The following is a 6,667-nucleotide window of genomic DNA, read 5'->3' on the forward strand; positions in this document are numbered from 1 at the left end:
TGCACTTTCTCTCTAATCTTTCTGCCAATACATTGCCATATATTTCTGCTTCTTTCTCCCCCTATTCCTGTGTTCCCTCTGCTCATTACTCTGCCTTTCCTGTTACACACCCTCTGCTCCAACTCACTGGCACCCCCAGCGGCCAAGCTCAGTGCTGTTTCTTCCTCTGCTCCGGCATCACTACCCCACTTTCTGTTCCTGCACTAGGCTCTCTTAAAAGCTTTTTCTCTTAATCATTCTTTAGTGCCTTGTCCTTTGTTGCCCCGACTCCTGCTACCAAGGCCCCCTCTCCCTTTTTGCTTCCCTCCACCTTTCTGGAGCTCTTCTCTTTCCTCTATATTTCTCTGTTTTCTTTCTTCTCTTGGTGCTTTCCAGACTTCCCCTTTCACTTTCTCTTTACAAGTCCCTCCCACATCTCCTCTTTTGCCGTCTCTTTGACCTCCCTTCACTGATCTTTCGCCTTCTCACTTGTCCATTTCTCTTTCATTCTCCGTCTCTTCCTCGGGATCGCCCTCACACCCTTGTTCTGCCGCTTTCCTGGCCTCCCCTGCGCAGTCACTGCTTCCATAAAGCCACTCCCCCCGTGGGGTCTGTGATCTGTACTTGTGGCACCCCGTGGTCTTCCCTCCTAAATCCTACGGACAGAAACGTGTGCTCTTCCTGGACGACGGGCCTCATAATAAATGGGGGGCTGGGTAGGCTCAGGACGGGGGTGGGAGCGGGCATCTGCAGAACCCCAGTTTAGGGAGGAATCCGGGACTGTACGGGCCGAAGCTGGGGGATGGGACGCGAAGGGTTTGGAATCACCTCCCAAGACGTTAAATGGCGCATGGTGAAAGGGCTTGCCAGTAAACGGTTTTAAGCGGGAAAACGCAGCAGGCGGAGTCTAAGGGCCTAAAAGCGGAAAGACCACAGGGAACCCTCCTCAGAAACAGTTCAACCGGGAATGAGCGCGGACTCCACGCCGCAGCGGAGCTGTAGGGGTTTGGGACCTCTCACCCGGACACCGAGACTCACTGCTTCAGGAGGCGCGGGTGTGGGGATTTCAACCCCGGTGGCAATCTCCAGGCTTCACGTGGAGGACTGTGGACTGAGACCCGCTAGTTTAAACAAGAAAGACCGACGGTCACAGATGGCGGCGCGACCTCCACTCCGCTTTAGAAGATCCCTGTGTGTGCGGGAAACTGCGCGCGCTTGTTTCCAGAAAAAAAGGGGCGGAGCCCGGGCAGAGCACTTCCTGTAATGGGCGTGACCTGACTACTGGACGGTCCCGGGCTGAGACCGCTGAAAGATGGGGTGCGGCTAACGCGAAGGTGGTGTGAACCCGCTGGTGGGTGGGGTAGTTCCGGCGCAGGGGCGAGGTCCCCCATTTTCTTAGTTCGGAACCTATCTCATTTCTCTCCTGTCCTGTAAAGCAGGGCTGCTAGCTGCCAATTCTAAGTTGATGTTTCAAAAGTTTAAGGTAAAAGCGCACAGTTCTGTGGGCCGCATATGTTGAAAACTAAGATGTCTTCGTTTTAACGGGTTCTAAATAGTTTATTAAAACTGTTTTTGCAGAAGGGTAGAAACGCACTTTCTGGGAGAGAAAGCTTCCGGGTCTCCTTGATCTGAGAACCGGGAACTCGACGGTTGTATCACCGGCGCAGGGGTCCTTGCTCCTCCAGGATAGAAATCAAGAGAGTGGGCCAAACAGTTTTGCAGAAAAATGCTTATTAAATGAAAGCTTCATATACGAAGGGACCACAGAGATTACAGATGTGCCTCCCCGAGGTCTATTGGCATGTCTTTTTTCACGTCCTTTTTGGGTCAGTGGCTGGGTTACCTTTACTTGAGGGGAGGCATATTCTTAAATTATACTGGGACGGGTTAGGGATTCCTGAGAATTGGGTCGCCACCCCCATTTTGGTCTTACATGGGCTGCACGGGATCTGTCGTGGCGCTGGAGGACAGTTCTTCCAGCTGGTGCCATGCGCGGTTTGGGGGACTTTCCCTAAATCTGATTACTTCTCTGTTGCAGTTACTGTTCCAACCGTTTTTGTTTATTGTTGTTGGAAAAGTATGGCTCAGGGTTGCTTCCCTGGCGGCACCTTTTGGCTAAGTGACTAACCACCACATATGGATCCAGAAACATTTCCTGCAATTAGAATTTAAGCAATTTAATTCAACAAGGAGTACAATTGTCTGTTCAGGGAATGCAAAGTTGAATGTGAAATTCAAAACCACTTGAAGCATGTGATAATTTAGGTCACTAATCTTTCTTTAAAAAACTAACTTAAAAAAAAGATATAAATTGTGTTGTTCTTTATATTTTTTATTCCATACTTGAGGTGAATGGTAAACTCACTTTTGTGACATCATGATTTATTTGTCATATGTCTAAATATTTCAACATCACACATTTATCGAAGAGTAACTTCAAAGACCATTTTTTATGTAAAAATTATGTTTATATTTTAGATCATTTGTTTCCTACTTCTGACGTTCTGTCAGGAGCAGATAATAAACCCTGTAAAGTAACGTCCATCCCTCGATTTACACAGTAAATATTCCCCCGTTTACGCTGACTTTTTATAGTCCGTTTCCATTTACAGAGTGTCATTTTACATGGTTCTTTTTCATTTCCATTATTGGCGATCATTCTTTCTAAAAAACAGTAGCTTAACTTAGCAACGTACAAAGAACTAATATTAACACACAATTATTAATGATCTTCCTGTACATTGGATGTACATTGGATGGCAAATAAAAAAAGCATGGGTGACTACTGATGTTATTTGGGATTGGTTTTACAAATGTTTTGCTGTAGAAGCTGAAAATTATATGAAGGAAAAATGTCTTTCTTTTAAAATACTTTTAGATAATGCACCTGGTCATTCACATAATTTAGAACATCCAAATATAAAAATTGTGTATTTGCCACCAAATACAACTTCCTTGATCCAGCCTTTAGATCAAGGCATTACAGTATTTCTACCTTTAAGATTAATTATATTAAATGAAGTTTTAATATTTTTAATAAACTTGAAGATAACAAATCACTTAGTTACAGAAGCCTGTAATAAATACACAGTTTTAAGTTTTATCAAGAATATTGCTTTAGCTTTGAGTGATATAAAGCCGTCAACTTTAAATGCTTGTTGAAAAGCGATATGGCCAGAAGTGGATGTACCAGAGAATATGGTTCCAACAACTGAGAAGGGATTAACTGGCATTATTAATTTATTAAATAAATTTCAAGAAGACTGACAATTTGAAGTAGATAATATTAATGAATTACTGGTTGACTGATAAATTAATTCACCTAATATCTGAAGCCCATCCTGCCAATGAATATGGCAGTGACATTGAACTAGTTTCATTCACTGAAGAAAATATTTATTTACAAAGCTCTTCAACTGGCCACAAAACTGGAAACTGCAATTCTTGATATTGATCCAAACATCGAACAAGCCATAAAATTTCAAAACAATTTTTTTAAAGGTTGCAGTTAATATTGAAAAATTTATGAAAACAGCAACAGACAGGGTTGGAAACAAACCATCCAAAAACATAGACATAAATAATGAAACCGAAGTACTTCTAAATATTTCAAGTGAAGATAGTGACTGTTAGATTCACCAAAGGAAGGACACACAAGGCCAAAGGGGTTAAGCAAGGTTTATTGTAGCAGAGTGACAGTTGGGCTGAGCCGAAGATGGCATCAGCCCCAAATGCAAGGGAACCTGAAACTTATATGAGGCTTGAGGCAGGCTTTTCCAGTGGGAATATTTCCAGCAGGGTAACTGATGGGTAACGAGGAGAGTCCAGTGAAGCGGAAGGTGAGCATGTAGCGTTGCCAATCCAGTGGCAAGATCTGGTTCCCACACAAGAGGTAAGGGAGGAGTCTAGTTCTCACAATAAGGGATAGGGATAGGGCTCTCCAGGACCTAACAGTGACTTTGTGCCAATTAAAAAGGAAAAGTAGATTGCTTTAGAGTACAGTACAGACATTGATAGAGAATAAAATTCATTTTGGTTTTCCTGAATTTTCATTAGTATTTTTTGTGAAAATATGTGAAATAAACTTTTTATGATTTAAATCGGCCTATTTCTTTAGTATATTTTTTTTCGTAATGGTAGACTCTTTTTTATGCGTTTTTCCTCCATGTAAAAAAAGATGCATGGAACAGATAATCTGCGTAAATTTAGGGGTGGGTATATAAATGCTCTGTAGAACGGTGGTCTCAAACTTTTTTTGGCGCCAGGGACCAGTGCTCCTATGAGAATTTGAGAATTTAATGCCTGATAAATTGAGGTGGAGCTGTGGCGCTGATGCTAGCTCTGAGGAACAGCTACATATACAAATGAAGCTTCACTCGCTCACTGGCCACTCATTTCCTGCTGTGCAGCCGGTACCTAACAGGCCATGGATCAGTACCGGTCTACAACCCAGGGATTGGGAACCCCTGCTGTAGAAGACAATTGAATTTGTTTTCACCAAAAGAATACTTTTGCAGTATTTCTAAGGACTGATGCTAGCTCTGAAGAACAGCTGCAAATACAGATGAAGCTTCACTCGCTCACTGGCCACTCATTTCCTGCTGTGCAGCCGGTACCTAACAGGCCATGGATCAGTACCGGTCTACAACCCAGGGATTGGGAACCCCTGCTGTAGAAGACAATTGAATTTGTTTTCACCAAAAGAATACTTTTGCAGTATTTCTAAGGACATTTGATAGGGATGTCTCTCCTCTTTTATATAAAACTTAAAGCTAATGATCAAATTTCCAAAAGTCTTGTTTATAGTTTCAACAATCTTTAAGGCAATATCTATGAATTACTATCCACCATTTTGGATAAAAAGCCTTTTAAAATATATTAACTGTAGAAGGTTTCACTGCCATATACATTGATGATGTTTCACAAGATGCAAACATTAGTTATAACCTTTAGATATTTATTACATTTGAATCATCTAGTATTTAGTAAGGTTAGAACATCATTACTCATAAAAGTTGTAAGATTTCATTCCAAAGTGAATATTCTTATGGTCCCTCAAGGATTAAATTTTGGATAAGAACTTTGCCAAATTGTACTTTTTAGATTTCTCTTAGGTATTTATTTACTGATGTTTAGTAATGTTTTACTCTTTGTTAACTACATTGCCCCATTTGTTCTATTTTTAAGATCTCCCACAGAATGAATATCTGGTGATTAATGAAGATTCATCTTATCTATAAAGTCCTTCCAAATTTGTAAACTGTATCTCTAATATGTGTAACTGTGATATTTTGCTATCAGTGAAGAATGGATCAGATTTTTTCATCTTTATTGCAGATGTTGGTTGTGACACTAGAAAGGATTCTTTCAGGAAGTGAAACTAAGGAACCACTGTGAGACTTCTTACTGAATTACATTTAGAATATGTGTCCTCATTTTTAAATATCTACAGTTCACCCAGATGTAACTGAAAGCTAATTTCATCCTGTTATCAAATCATTCCATCTATTTGTTTCCTGCATTCTTTTTTTTTTTTTAAAAAAAAAGTGTCAGTGATAGATTTTGGGATCATTAGTTGGTATATTATGTAGGTTATGCTGTATTATGCAATACTGCCAACCCCCCGTGTTTGCATGAAAGAGATATCAGCATGGACTCCTGTGTTCACAAGAAAATTAGTAAGTGGCTCATGGAATTTCTCATCAAACTCAGAATAGTGGTGAAGCCAATTATAGGTCAAAGTCAAGAATGCATTTTGTTCATGCTGTTTTGTTGATTTTATATTTATAAGGAGGGAAACAAATATTCATAAGAAAAAATATTTCTTGAATCACAGGAAGTTTTTTGACATCTTTCTGTGATATGATTATAAAACAGAGGGAAATTATTAATGATTAGTAAAGACTCCCAAAATTTGAAACATGCAGTAACTATTTTGACACAGCGAATTACACTCTATTACAAAAACAGAGACTATATGTTTTAAGTCCACATAGTACTGTGTGGACATAGTACTGTGTGGACGCAAAAAAATAGTTTTCCTCCTACCTTCGAAGTTCATCTGACTAATAAACTGAACAGAGACAAGTTAACAGGAGAAAATGTCACAAGTTTATTATGGATATACATGCAGGGCTGCCATTAAGATAGGAGACCCAAAGAGGCATGTGCAGTTGAGGTTTACATGACATTCTGGAGCTAAGGAGAAGCTAAGTGGGTTGTGGTTTGGGAATTCAAAGGCAGGAGCTAAGTGGGTTGTGGTTTGGGAATTCAAAGGCAGGAAGGCAATTCACATGAAGATGGAAAAAGCAAATGTTTGGTAAATAAATGTTTGCTGGGCCATCTTAAGAACTGAACACAGGATTTTGAACAAGTAGGCCTTGCTAGGTTCCTCTCGCTCACACAGTAGTTTATATTGCACTATAGTTATCTCTGAGGATATCACCCTTCTTGGAGCAGTTCCTCTGTCTAAATTCATTTAGGTGGGTAGAGGAGGAGGAGCAAAGGCTCTTCTTGAGTCTTTTGTTCCTTAATAACTAGCTTATTGGTTTTGGGATAAAACCAATATCCCAAAAGGCATATTTTGGGGTGGCAAACTCTGCTTCCTTTCAGAACACATAATAATTATCACTATCAAAAACAAAACAAAACCCTGTACTTTGGAAGCGAGTTTATACAAAAGATTATT

Source organism: Pteropus alecto, unplaced genomic scaffold (assembly GCF_000325575.1).
Source record: "Pteropus alecto unplaced genomic scaffold, ASM32557v1 scaffold838, whole genome shotgun sequence".
Taxonomy (NCBI): domain Eukaryota; kingdom Metazoa; phylum Chordata; class Mammalia; order Chiroptera; family Pteropodidae; genus Pteropus; species Pteropus alecto.